This window comes from Sorghum bicolor, chromosome 9, assembly GCF_000003195.3.
Source record: "Sorghum bicolor cultivar BTx623 chromosome 9, Sorghum_bicolor_NCBIv3, whole genome shotgun sequence".
Classification (NCBI taxonomy): domain Eukaryota; kingdom Viridiplantae; phylum Streptophyta; class Magnoliopsida; order Poales; family Poaceae; genus Sorghum; species Sorghum bicolor.
Window position 1 is genome coordinate 22,107,791 of NC_012878.2, and position 14,541 is coordinate 22,122,331.

Consider the following 14,541-nt stretch of genomic DNA (forward strand, 5'->3'; position numbering starts at 1 on the left):
CTAATACCTGATTTAAACGTTAAGGCGTGCCAGCCGATTTAACCTTACAATCGACAAAGGTGGTAACTCGATCACTTTGGTCTTGACAACAGCGATGCGCTCGGATGTCACGGCCAAGAGGTGATCACGTGGAACTTGAGAACGCGTCGAGTTTGACTCGACGAATTCCGAAGAACTCGTAGTAACACTACAAGAAAAAGCGGTATTAACGACGGGATATGTGGTTGTTAAAGGTCCAAATGTGGTCGCAAAAAGTTATTAACAACCACAAAAATGTGGTCGTCCATGGTCGTTAAAAGCTCCGTCGTTAATACTATTAACGACCACATAATATTTCCGGTCGTTAACTTTTCAACGACCATATAATATGTGGTCGTTGATACTAGATTAATAACAACCACATTTATAGTAATAACGACCACATTTTTCATCGTTAATATTTTTGCACCATTCACCATGAGGCACAAACGACCACATTTGTAGTAATAATGACAACATTTTCCATCATTTATTTTATTAATAATAATTTAGCCACATTTACATTGATTTTTGCAGTGCCTACTTATTTATAACACCAGCCACCACTTGGCACCAGATGTGACATAGTTTCCACAACATAAGAATAAACCATTAATAAACTTGTGACAGAAAATAAATATTATTGATTCAATATGGCAATACATCAAGATGTATCTTTGCAGAAAAGAGAAAAAATATCAACCATGAATCTAATAGTGCCTAACTTACTTACAGATAGTTCCCTACAAAAAAAATAGTGCCTAACCATACTACTATAACAAAATACTAATCTCCAACTAGAGGCACACCGCCACAGTCCTTCGATAGCTTGGTTTTGTCAACAAGGAGCTCCTTCATAAGCCTACAATAACTTCAGTGTTAATCCTATATATGATCCAAACAAAATCATAACAAGCTAAAATCATAATCAGTAACTTCAATGTTAATCCTATTTATTCAGAGCTAAACTATGTTGAAACCGATTGAGCTGTCCTTAATTACTTATGGGTACCTATTATTATGTCACCTCTACATAGACTGAAATATCAATAAGATGGCAACAAATAGTCATATTTTGGTGTTACTAATACAATGGTTAAGAACATGGAGGATGGAGCTTGTTCATATGGAAGATCTATCCTAATTTAAATTTAATGAAGTGTCATTTGAATATTAAGAAATTAGTAATTAAAATATTAGATTGTTAAATGATGACTATTTATTGAGTTTAGATAAATTATTGTCAATGATCCATACAGGCAGGAAACTAAAATATTACTTTTGCAGAACTGATACTACTGTATCCAGATGCACATGGACAATTTCAGACAACCACATTACACCAAAAATAATAAGCAACCCTAAAAATTAAAGCAATCAAATTTCAGGAAGGACGGTTTATCTGCAACATGAATAGGAGTCATCAGGTACATATGAAAAGTGCTTGTGAGCTCAACGTATTGCCTCATGAATTAATGAATATGATCCTGCTAAAAAAACATGAATATTCTCTGTTAAAAAATTATCTGCATTCATTACATGATATAGAATATCTTTATGAAATCTAAAATAAACATCTACTAAATAGAAAACCTACTGGAGGAATACTGTTGTGCTACTGCTAATATAATAATAATAATAATAATCCAAGAGCAGCAGCACGACAAAATACCAAGCAATTCGTGGTTCTGTAAGAAACAAATATTTTATAATTAGTGATGTTTAGCAGTGGAAACAGGCCGGATCACGGTCCTTCCTAATGCAGTTTGATTCTTACGAGGATAACAAATCGATGATAATGATAGGCATCAGAGATTTATCTTTGTAAAATATTTTGAGAGACAAAACTAATGAAGTAAAGAATATTATGGTGCCGCACTGACCCATTAAACTCAACAGAGGGCTTCCATCTAGAAGAATCATGGAAGAAAGCACTGGTTGAAATCCCAATTAGCAACTACTCCGGGATTCCCAGATTGGTCACAAATCAAATCACACCTGAATCACGATACAGAGCGTGGGATTGAAGAGGGGCAAGCTTCTTGAGATGCAGATGGGGATTCCATTGAGGAAGATGACTGCTTACGGTAGGGGTTGCCAAGATCTGGCCGTGCTGTGCAGTTGCCTCGTCATCTCCATCCAGCATCAACAATCAATATGGGGCACAAGAATCGGCAGCGGCTTGGCAATCCTGGTGGCGCCCGTAGCAAAATACGCCGCGACTAGCGCCGGCACGCACGCATCCGCTTGGGGAGGCGCGTGGGTGGATCAGTATGGGGAGCTCGAGGGGCTTGCTAGAGGGGAGAGGTGTGCTGGGGGGGAACGGTGCCGGTGATCTGGGCAACGGAAGGGCGCCGCCACACCGGGCCAAAGGTGGGCGCAGGCAGGAGGACATGGGGTGGGCACGGAAGTTGGCTTTTGATTAGATCCGTGAGAGGTGAACAGGAGAGGGGGTAAATGGCCAAAACAGGGAGTCGCGACCACAAGGCAGGCTCGATGACGACGGGGCAAAATTTGGTCATCGGGCACGTTGAGCAAACCACTCAGACGGATGGTAGATGACCCGACGACCACATATTTGCAGTGGTCGCTAAGTTTTGGTTGTTAATGTGAATATTTGTTGTAGTGTAAGAAGAAAATATGACGAAGTCGTCGAAAAAATAGATGCTAGAATATGAGTAAAAACTTATGTTTGATCGATAGATTCTCATTACATTGCTCTAGGGTCTACATTTATACCCCGTCCGAAGAGCTACAACCAGACACGACTAGGACTCGAATTCCAAACTAAACGGAACCCGTACACAAAACGAATTCGAATAACTAACGAAAACACAAAACTACCCCCTTGTAGCCGACCGGGGCACCGCCACAGATCAATCGGCAACCTCCACGCTTTCCTTTAGAGCCATTGGCAGATCTGCTGTTGTGGCCATCAGCATTGATACTGGTCATCGGCACGAACACGTCACCACCTTTGGACTTAGTCACATTCAGTTGTTTCCTCATCGGCAACCACCTTCATCGGCAACTTCCCTGTAGACTAGTTGCCGTTGCTTCATCTACCGATCTATATTTTACCATCCCCAGATACGCGTCAAAAGATACGTGTCCAAAAACAGTGTCAACACATGCCCCCCAATTTTGGAGTATAAAATCATTAATGCTCCAAAATTCTCTGCAATAATGATGCCTTTCCACAATTAATTCTCCCAACTTGGTAATCGGTCGTTAAATCCGAACAACCTTGGCCCGCTTCTCCTGCCTATTCCTCGAATTCCTCAACCTCCCAAACCGAATCTCTCCACTTTATGCGCCCATCGGCAATATTACCGTTAGAGGGAACTACCGATGGACCGACCAGGAGATCTCGTACCGTGAAATATCTTCAAAATCATGACCACTTGCTGTCAAATCACCTACGCAATCCCTTGATTACCGTGCGAACAGTTACCATATCCACCTGAACACTCTCGGATTTCACGGATGCGGCAAAGAGATAAGTCAAATTTGTCCCTGTCCAATTTGTCCTATAAATACTTCCTTCTCCGGTACTCCTTCTTCATCTCATCATTCTACAGCCCAAAATCTACTTTCCTGGCGGCGGCATTACCCAAGGATTCCATGAACTTCAACAAAGGCCTTTCTTCACCAATCCCCAAGTCTTCGATCTTCTTCCTTGCGAGGAGATGGCCATCAACTTCGTTGTTCCCGAGGTCAGCTTACCACCCTTTCTCCTGCACTCTTGTTGTACTCCTGTTCATCCGCAATTCCTATTACTGAATACTCCTTTTTCTTTTTGTTCTTCTTTTTATCCTAGAAACTTCTAGGATTTGGCCGATAAGATCGTTATTCCTACCGATCAACCTCACCTCCAATGTCTTGGCCCGCTAGGAAACTCAGATCCCACCGAACTGATAAACGCAGAAACAAACAGAATCCCCTTTAGAGCCGAAAACTTCTCCCTAGATCTATGGAAAGATGCCTTCCGTTCCTAGCCCAGTCCTACCAAGCCATTCAAATGAGGTTCGATGGGACGAGTGGAAGCTAGACCAGTGTATTAGATTGTCTCTTGCCGATATGGAGAGGAATGAGTCACTGCTAATTGCTGCTTCGTACTTCTGGTCAGACACGCTCAATGCTTTTGTGTTTCGCCACGGCCCTGCTTCTCCTACACTTGCCGATGTACTCATGCTCACCGGCTTAGACATACCACTGCCGATAACAGCCATCTATTTGACGCCAAACCCAGTTCTAAGGTAGAGATTGTGCTATCAGCGGTTGGTCTGGGTACATTCAAAAGTATCGAAAAACAGGACCCGTCAGTGCAAAAGAACAGACAAATTTCCTGAATATGTGGCTGGATAAGTTTGTATTCTGTGGCCGATCGGCAGGACCAACTTCTGTTTACCTATCGGCAGCAGAAAGATTAGCCAATGGTGGCCGATTTCCTCTTGGCCGATACCTGCTTGGTTCTGCCTATCACCTTCTCCATCAGGTAGCCAAGAAACTTCTACTCGGTCAACCCATCGGCAACTTAGGGGGTCCTTGGTGGTTTATCAACATGTAGCTTAGTCTCCACATGCACAAACGCCTTGAATTCGACCTCTTTGCACAGCGCTTCCATAGGGACATAGCAGAGCATTATGAATTGGATGAAGAAGAATCGGCAACTCGTTCCCCCTTGAACTTTGGCGAAGCTGCCATAGTTTTACCTAGCACTAGTAGTAATGAAGACCAGGTTAGCCGATTCTTTCAAACTCTCTATGAAGGTCTGAATAGAGAACAGCGGACATGGATGCCTTATGAAGATCCAGACACCAGATTTCCCCTGACCTTTCATCCCTTCAATGATGCTCTCAACAAGGACCGTGATGTGATGATGGCAATTATCACCCCAAGGGCCATACCAGTGAACTTCTTTGGTAGTGGGACAGCTTCTAATCTGACCTACGAGTTTTACAACCCATCGGCACTAGCTCACCAACTGGCTTTCGGTCAGCTGCCGATTGCAGTTTGCTACGCCGATGTGGTAAAGCCGAGGGAGACCATCACCAGCAACCTTGAGTGGATCAGAATAGCCCAACTTCCACCAAACGCCGATACAGATGTCGATCTATCGGCTTGGATCCCAGCTCTCTTCATTACTCAGGCATATAAACAGTGGTGGGAAGAGTGGAAAGAGCATTTGTTCTGCAGATCGGCCCTCACATATCGTGGCATGATCGACCCCAAATACAAGATCCCCAATAATACTGTAAGCATTTTAACCGATGTTTCAATCCTTTCACTCTCATTTTCTATCGGCAACTCACTTTCTTTGTTTTATACAGGTCGACGATACGACACCATCAGTTAGCAGAAGTGCCAGGCCGATCGAACTCCTTCCATCGGGCCCGATCTCTTTAATCGGCAACAACGCTCCAAGCTTGGCTGCTTTAATGCTCTAGGGTGTGCGTTTCAAGAAAATCACCACCAAACGAATGAAAACATCCCCATCGTTAGCTGCCACTGCTTTGGCACAAGCTTTCAAGGTAAATTCTTGAATTCCTCAACTTATACCGATTCCATTCTTACATTTACACAATTTTTCAAGACACATCGGCTAGCATGGGAACTTCATCGGTAACTTTTATTATTTCAATCAGAACCTCATCAATACCCTGTTACACTTGTACTCATAAAACTTTCATTGTTGTATCAGCAAACTCGCAAATCGGCAAAGACCAGAAGTACGACTGCCGATGCGCCCCAGTCTAGCCAACCAAAAAGAAAGGGTCCCAAGAGTACCAAGTCACAAGCAAAGCGTCAGAGAATAGCAACGCCTCCCCCTCCTCCAAGGTCACTGATCCCTGTAGAATCATCCCCTTCTTCTCTAGAAGCTCAGACACAACAAGCACCATCTCCTCCTCAGCCACAAGTAGAACCCCAGCCAGAAAACTTCAGCCAGAAGAACCTCAGCCAGAAGAAATATCGGCTGATGTACACGAGCAGACCATCGATCCAGCAAGCTTAATCATAGCATCGGTAGTTTCTTCGATTCAAACAAGTACTGCACCCCATCAAGGTAACGTACTCCTTATGAAATTACTGCCGATAGACTTATTTTTCCACTTTATAATTATTTCTGTTAATCTTTCATCTGACATAGTTTCATCGGCAATTCCAGCCGATCAACCTATAGTACCATCGGCCTCAACAAGTCAGAGGCGAGAGATAGCTCTGAAACAAGTAAGTTATTTGATTATCATTCTTTATTTTACTAATATTTCATCATCAAATAACCCATCTCCTTTTCAGGAACAAGATTCTCCCGACAGCCTGTTCTCCTTCGCCATCGAAATCTCCGAAGATGAAGGTGAGGAAGCGAGTTCTTCTCAAGCAATTGGGATCTCATCGACAGAAATCAGAGCAAAACTGGAAGATCTGTCGGCCCTCCTTCATCAAGACACAGCCCAACTGGTTGACAACTCCGATCCAGCTAAGGCTCTATTCAAGGCCCTCAGAGGACAAATCCCTACCGATGCCGAGGAGATTCTCTTCAAGGCTGCTCACTTGGAGAGTCGACAGCTCTAGTACCAAAAGGCCACCCAGCGCCTTGCCGATAGAGCTGCTCACGCTCAGCTCTCAGAGGAGGTGATGAAAGTAAAGCACTTTGCCGATGAAAAACATAAGAGCATCAGCATTCTGAAATCCTAGGGAGATACGCTGAAGCTAAAGATCTCTGACCTATCCGCAAAGAGAGAAGTCCTGCTGGCATAGCTTAAACAAGTAGAAGAGGCCCTGTCCCAAGCTCAACAGGAAGAAAGTCAGCTACCTGAGATGATCAAGACCCTTATAACAAGAGCGGAATGCCCAAGCTCGCAAAGCACTGCAGATGAAGAAGAAGCTGAAACCGGTGGAAGGCTCTACCGATGAAGATATCAAAGAGATAGAAGAAGCCGATCAAATTCGCCTCCGCGCTATATCGGCCATCCAAGCCTTGCTGAATGCATGAACTTTTCATCGACGATGTGCTTTGCTCTGAGAACTCCTGAACAATTTGGTCTAGCCGATAGGGCTGTTATCGGCACCCTTTTAAAACATTCACGCATCAATCCATATGCTAGGATAATATTTCTTTAAACATTTGCCATTCAATGCCCTCAGAAATTCAACTCCTTCGAGAGTTTCTAAAATATAGGATTGCCAGGAGCAGATCGATTTGTCCGATAAGGACCTTCCCAATTAGGAGACCACTTCTCAAATTTTGAACTTTTAGTCCCGATCGGTAAGATTAGTTTCCATAATTATTCTCCATTGGCAAACTCCTTAGCCTTTACCTTCTTATCATACCATCTGGCAACTCTCTTTTTATTTTCTTCTATACTCATCAAAGCCCTCAGCCGATGCCCTGCTAAATCATCCAACTCGTCTTTCATCAAAGTAGCATAGTCATCGGCAGTCAGCTGATCTTGAAAAGATAGTCGCCTAGATCCGGTTTTAATCTCCCATGGTAACACAGCGTCGTGTCCATACACCAACTGATAAGGCGAAACTTTGGTCGACCCATGACAAGCCATCAAATATGACCATAAAGTTTCATTTGACACCGTATGCCACCTCCTAGGATTTTCCTCAATCTTTGATTTGATAAGTTTAATAATTCCTTTGTTAGACGCCTCGGCCTGCCCATTAGCTTGAGCATAATAAGGAGAAGAATTCAACACTTTAATCCCCATACCGATTGCAAATTCATCAAACTCGACCGATGTAAACATAGTACCCTGATCGGTAGTAATCGTTTGAGGAATACCAAATCGGTAAATAATATGCTCTTTCACAAAATCAATCATGTTGGCCGATGTGACCTTCTTCAAAGGAATAGCTTCAACCTACTTGGTGAAATAGTTGGTGGCAACCAGGATGAACTTATTCCATTTGCTTGATGGTGGGTAAATCTGGCCGATTAGATCAATAGCCCATCCACGGAACGACCAAGATTTAATAATGGGATTCATGGCCGATGCGGGCGCCCTTTGAATATTACCAAATTTCTGACATCCCAGACATCCCTTGAAATATTTAAAACAATCTTCAAGTATGGTTGGCCAATAATATCCGTTCCTCCTGATCATCCATTTCATCTTAAAAGCCGACTGATGTGCTCCACACACTCCTTCATGGATCTCTCCCATCAAACTTTTAGCTTCATCATCACCTAAGCACTTGAGAAGAACTCCATCGATTGTTCGATAATATAATTCATCTTCGAGGAGCACATATTTGGTAGCTTGAAACCGAACACGCCTCTCAACCTAGATGTATCCTTTAAATAATCAATGATTTCTTTTCTCCAATCATCGGCACTGATTGCCGATAACGTGTTCAATATGGGTTGATACCCTGAGGCATGCTGAGCCAACCGATTGGCCTCCTCATTATATAACTGAGGAACATGCTCTAATCGGAAATCTTTGAATTCCCTTAACAGTCGCATACTCTTTTCGTAATAAGTTATCAGGACTTCACTTCGGCATTCATAGCTTCTAGCCAATTGATTTATAACCAGCATAGAATCCCCGAAGATTTCAACAGCGTCAGCATGAATTTCTTTTAACAACTCCAACCCCTTGATTAAAGCATGATACTCGGCTTGATTATTTATTGACGTAGCAACAATCGGCAAAGAAAACTCATACTTCCTTCCCTGAGGGGAAATTAACACTATGCCGATTCCTGCCCCCGGTCACACGTGGATCCATCAAAGAAGAGCGTCCAAGGTACAATTTCTAAAGTCTCTAGTACACCGCAATGTTGAGTCACAAAATCGGCTATAACCTGTCCTTTAAGCGCTTTAGCCGATTCATAACGCAGATCGAATTCCGATAGTGCTAAAATCCACTTGCCGATCCTGCCACTCATAATCGGCATAGATAGCATATATTGGACCACATCATCTTTGCATATAACAGTACATTCGGCCGATAGCAGATAGTGCCTCAACTTAATGCATGAGAAATATAGGCATAAACATAATTTCTCAATAGCCGAATACCTAGTCTCAGCTTCAATCAATCTTCTACTTAAATAGTAAATCACACGCTCCTTCCCTTCAAATTCTTGAATCAAAGCCGAACTGATGACCACTCCATCGGTAGACAAATATAATCTGAAGGGCTTTCCTTGCTGAGCTGGAATTAAGACTGGGGGATTTGTCAAATAATTCTTGATTTCATCCAGAGCCAACTGTTGCTCTTGTCCCCACATAAATTTTGATCGGCTTTTAATTAAATTAAAGGAATAAAAACGCGAATTTTTCCAGATAAGATGGAAATAAACCGCCTGATAAAATTTACTTTGCCGATCAGAGATTGGAGCTCGGTTTTGTTGGTAAGAGCCACTATTTTGTTGATAGCATCAATAGATCTCCTACTAATTTCAATTCCCTTTGATGCACCATGAAACTAAGAAATTGCCTTGCCGATACGCCGAATGCACACTTGTTAGGGTTCATCTTTAAACCATGTTTCCTTGTACATTCTAACACTTTTCGCAGATCGGCAAGATTCTTGGTGAAATCTCCAGACTTAACCACCACATCATCAATATAAATTTTCACCTGCTTACCGATGAACTCATGAAAGATAAAATTCATAGCCCTCTGGTAGGTAGCACCAGCATTTTTCAAGCCAAAGGTCATGACTATCCATTCAAACAACCCAACATGACCAGGACACCTAAACACAGTCTTTGGAATATCTTCTTCAGCCATGAATATTTGATTATATCCTGCATTGCCATCCATAAAGCTTATGATCCGATGCCTAGCCGTAGCATCAACTAGTAAATCGGCAACCGGCATTGGGTAACCATCCATCGGCGTAGCTTTATTGAGATTCTTGAAATCAATGCAAACTCGAAGCTTCCCATTTTTCTTGTAAACTGGAACAACATTGGAAATCCACTCGGCATACCGACACTGCCGAATAAATTTAGCTTCGATGAGTTTGGTTATTTCGGCCTTAATATCAGGAAGAATATTAGGATTACATCAGCGAGCTGGCTGTTGACGTGGCCGAAATCCAGACTTGATGAGCAACCGATGTTCAACAATAGATCGGTCTAAACCAGGCATCTCGGTATAATCCGAAGCAAAGCAATCTTTATATTCCTTTAATAAATCAGTTAGCTGCTGCTTACACTCAGAATTTAACTTAGCACTAATAAAAGTAGGTCTAGGCTTATCACCATTACCTATATCTACCTCCACTAAATCATCAGCCGATGTAAACCCTTGGCCTAATTTTCCATCATCGGCGAACCTATCCATTAAAACTCTTCATCAGAACCAACTGCTTGGATCGTTGGAATTTCATAATCAGCAATTTTGAGGAAATATTTCTCCCAAATCTCCCCTGAGATACACCTGGTCCTTTCATAAGTGTCTGCTTTTGCCGATGTGATGACATAAGAAGAATCTCCAGGAACAATCTCAATCTTGTCACCTACCCACTGGACTAAGCATTGGTGCATTGTTGATGGGATGCAACAATTAGCATGGGTCCAGTCTCTCCCCAGTAGGAGATTGTAGGCACCTTTTCCACTGATCACGAAGAATGTTGTCGGCAAGGTTTTGCTGCTGATGGTCAACTCAACACATATTGCCCCTTTAACCGGAGACACATTTCCTTCAAAGTCCTTTAGCATCATATCGGTCTTGGTCAAATCCCGATCTCCTTTCCCAAGTTTCCGATAGACTGCATACGGCATGATGTTAATAGCAGCCCACCATCAATTAATATCTTGGTCATCGGCTGCCCATCAACTCTTCCTTTGACGAACAGAGCTTTAAGATGCTGCCTTTCATTGTCGGCAGGCTTTTCAAAGATAGCCGTCACCGGATCCAGAGCCAACTGAGCTATCTGGTCGGAAAAATCCATCTCCTCATCATCACTAGATGGCGCAAGGAACTCCATCGGCAACATAAATACCATATTAACATCTGCTGATGGCCCTTTTCTCTTAGGAACTGGTTGCTGCTGATCTCCAGATAGGCCAGAATTCTCGCCTTTGCTTAGCTCTTCTCATCTTTCGCGCTGCAGCCTCCTTTTCTTTGTCCTACTCAACCCCTCTAGACACCATGGAGGAAGTTATGGCTGCCTTGCCAATGGGCGACGAATTTCCCTTGACTCCATTCGATCGGTGTTAGCATCCCTACAAAATATGAACTCATCGGGAACTCGAGCATTGGCCATTTCTTCAAGCTCCTCTTGGTCCTTGGGAAAATATGCCACACGATCACCAAGTCTGTCATGTACACTGAGTCTACCCCCCAGCCGATCATGAACTGATGCTCTTCCCCTAATCGGTGCATTAAACCGTCTATCATCGTTTTGATAGTGCCGATCGGTTCTATCATACCGATCATAGTTGTAACACCTCAGGTGTTTGTCTTGCATTTTGGCACTCACGTTTCATGAGCATAAGCATCAATTGTTCATATATGATAGTATGAAACATACTTTGATGTTGCGACGAGTGAGTGCTTGATGATCCTACATAATAAAGCTTGTGGTTGTTGATGGTGCTTCTTTCATGTGTATCATCTCCATCTCTACCTAGGTTGATCACTCAAAAAGTTTCATGGAGTTTGGATTCAAAAGGTCAAATGAAAGGATAAGTTACATGCTTCTTGGAAGGACCTTATCAAGTGAACGGAACCTTAGGTTACCAACCTAATCTTGCAATCTTGACCAAATGACTCTAGATGAACTCTACAACAAAAGTTATGAAGGGTTCATGTTGAGCTTGTGCCAAGAAAATGCTTTATTTGCTCTAAACCCTAGTTTGAGCTTTATCAAGTTGATACTTTGACCAAAGTGAAAGTTTGACTTTGGTACCAGTTATGAGGTTTGACCTTAAATAAAAGTTGTAGTTTTGCTTCTGTAGAACAAACTTTATTTAATGGTCAAGAGCTAGTTTGGTACCTATCTTAGTCAAATTGAGCTCACAAGATTCAATGCAGTGCTGTTTTGGAACCCCAAAAATTTGGCCAAGTCCTCAAGGTGCTCAGTTTCGGGTATCCTAGTTGGGAGCTTTGTATCTTACTAACCAGACAGAAACAGTACAAGGTCCTTTAATAAAAGTTGTAGTATAGTTTTTATGCTACAAACTTTGTTAAAGTGCCCAAGTCTGAATCATCTTATAATCCTGTCAAATAATAGGCACAAGTTCGAATCTGCTGTAAATTCCAGCATTTCGGATTTCTAAGTGTGGAATTTCAGTTCGTCATGTTGGCATCCCGCGTTCTCCTAATTCTTATGAACAACTTGCTTGGGTCCCAAAATAAAAGTTGGAGTACATATTGTGTACAAGAGCATGCCAAAAGATGACACCAGTTTGACTTCGTTTTGGTCATCAATTTTGAGTTTTGCTAATCTCTATCAATTCTTTGACACTCAAAGGTTGGCATCAAATTATCTTCTAATCTGCAACTCTAATGACCATGGCACCTTAATCAAAGTTGGAGAGTGTAAAGAGTAGAGCAAACTTGGTTTTTGGCCCAAAGTCCAAATCGGCCCGTAAGGAGTCCAAAAACGCGTCCCACCTGAGCCACTTCATTGCCCGACACGTGCTCGATAAAATGCCTCAACGGACAGCACGCGTCCCGGACGTGGCAGCCATGCCCGAGCTCGCGTCCCACCTCCTGTGCTGCGTGTCTCGCGCACCTGGACCGATGGGGAGATGTCCAAGCACTCGTCCCTCACTTTCCTCTCCTCCCTGCCGCTCTCCATCGCCCCCCTACAGCGCTCACGGCGCCGTCCACCATGGTCGGCATGCCAAGCTCGCCATCGTTCTGTTCCCGCCACTCCGCGCTTCCTCGACACTCACTCTATGTGCCACATCGCTCGCCGCGTCGTGCTGCGCATCTCGCGCACGCTCAACCGAGGTGGAAGATCGCCGGAGCACCGCCACCACCGGAGCAGACCGCCGCCGCCGCCTGCAGCCGTGGCTAGGCCGCCACGGGCTCTCTCCCGGCCATCCAAGGCGACCAGCGGGTGCGCGGTGATCTCCTGGTGCTCCCCCACCACTCCCTCGCCGCCGACGTGGCCTCCCTTCGCCGGAACAGGAAGCGCTCCGGCGAGTCCTCTGTTTCCTTTCGCGACCAAGGACCACGGGGACAAATTCGACAAAAGCCAGGGGGTGTTCTGCAGAACTCATGACTCATATGAATAGTGTTTGTGGTCGGTTGCGTGATTCGTGGAAAGTCCAGGGTCCCCGGTGAAAGATCTGTTTTCCTTTTTCCTTTGTTTTTACAGATTTCTGGATGAACTTTGTAAATGCATAGAAATTCGTAGAAAAGTCGTAAAATAGCAAATGTAGACTTTTTGGAATCCTTGTGAAATTCTCTATGCAGTAGATCTATAATATGACATGGTTCAGTTTGCAGTTTTAGCAGTAAAAATAGATTTATGCAGTTCGGTTTTAATTGCTTATTATATTTGTCTTTTTCATAACCACTGTATTATTGCTCAAATAAATGTGAAAATATTGTGACAAGCTTCTCATATGATGTTTCATGTCTGGTAAAATTTGCATGAATTTAGGAATGACAGATTAACATTTATAAAAATAACAAATTCCCTGTGTTGCTTTGCTCCTATTCTGAGTGGATCTGCATGTTTATATTGTTTGACTCAGTTTGGTTGTGAATCATGCCTGGATGAAAATATATGAGTTGTAGTACTTTTCATAAGCTTTCCATCAAGCTAAATAGCATAATTTTTGGTTAAGCATATGTCTAGTTATAGTGGTTTAAATTGCTGTTTCATTTTCTGTCTAAACCCAGACAGGGATGCATTGTTTGTTATGTAAGACCTTGTTAGTGCTAGATTCAGCTCTATATGTTAATAACAAAGTTGTTCACAATTTAGTAAGCTTTCTAGAAAGTACATAACCATAATTTATGGGCATATGAAACTCAAGTTATGGCTGTTTAATGTGACATGATAGATTCTGTCCATATTTTGGACAGAGATGTCTTTATGGATCTTGATAAATGGTTTATAATTATAAATAAAAATGTAAAAATGGAAAATGTTGTTCCAATACAATCCTATGATATTATGGTATCATGTTTATGTATGATATGGCCATGTGTTTGAAGAAAATATGATTTGTGCATTTATCTTATTCTCACATGGTTAATTGCAATAGCAATTTGTCTTTTTCGTAGATGTTGCTATGCTTATTCAAATGCAGTGAAATTGATACAGTGGGCTATGGATAGTGTTTAGAAGCTACTGTAATTTTGGTGGAATTTATTGAGCACTTTTGTTATATGTTCTTTAATTCACCTTATTATACAAATAAATTAAGAAATGCATTAAATAAATTTATTTGGTAATGACCACTATATTTTCTGGTGTTCTTTAGATATGTGCAAACTGTTGGTAACAATGGTTTTGCTCAAATGCATGTTTGAAACATAAGTTAATAATTAATTGTTTGCAATTGATTGTTTCTGGACAGTTTGTGGAA

The 14,541-nt window shown here is 42.4% G+C and overlaps 1 long non-coding RNA gene across 1 annotated transcript; it reads right to left on the reverse strand.

The window, feature by feature from the left end:
* Window positions 640-2,482, reverse strand: LOC110430344. The gene is made up of 2 exons (XR_002447795.1): window positions 1,902-2,482; window positions 640-1,505 (listed from the first exon to the last, which is right to left on the reverse strand). It is a non-coding gene; the product is annotated as an uncharacterized LOC110430344 (long non-coding RNA).